Here is a 704-nt window from a genome sequence, read left to right as displayed (position 1 = left end):
ACAGATGACGCCAGTGTGTCGGGAAAGGCGAGGGAGGCGGGGGAAAGACTCTCCCGGGAGGAGCCTTCCCCAGGTCCCGCCCTGCGGGCACCGGGCCCTTTTTTTTTTCCTTCTTTTTTTTTTTTTTTTTTTTCGTGTGTACACAGACTGTCTCAAGAAAGTGGAGGAGTTCTTTCCTCATAAATGTACACACAGGCTCTGACAGGTTCACAACGCGGGAGTGATGCATCCGGGTACTAAGTATAAATCAGCAAGGAGAGGAATTGAAAATGCCTTTGGCATGCTTCTTATCTTGCTGTGCCTTTCATCGTGTGTCAGAATGTTTTCATGGCATCATCATCCATAACTAAAGGCTGGTTTTGATATCCAAAGAAATTAAATTTTCATAATGTAAAAGTGTTGAGTCAGAAATTATGCTCTGTCAATTGACTCTAAAGCAGTGATACAAATAAGGGATAGAATTTGCAGAATTCTTTTGGCACTAAAGAGTGTTGTATTAAAGTTTCAAACACGAATCTATGAAGACATAGAGAAATCTGACATCTCACCTTACCACAAGAATTAATGTTTTTCCAGAAACAATGTCTTCTCGTTCAAGATTCAGATGTAGTGAGTATGACTTAAATACTTATATCTGCTGATGTCTTGACCTGCAAATATTGTTCTTGTTAATACTTATTTTCTAAATGCAAACATTTTTGAAA

Source organism: Pipra filicauda, unplaced genomic scaffold (assembly GCF_003945595.2).
Source record: "Pipra filicauda isolate LSUMZ 115617 unplaced genomic scaffold, ASM394559v2 scaffold35_size7292922_pilon, whole genome shotgun sequence".
Classification (NCBI taxonomy): Eukaryota; Metazoa; Chordata; class Aves; order Passeriformes; family Pipridae; genus Pipra; species Pipra filicauda.
Note: the sequence above shows the minus strand (reverse complement) of the source record.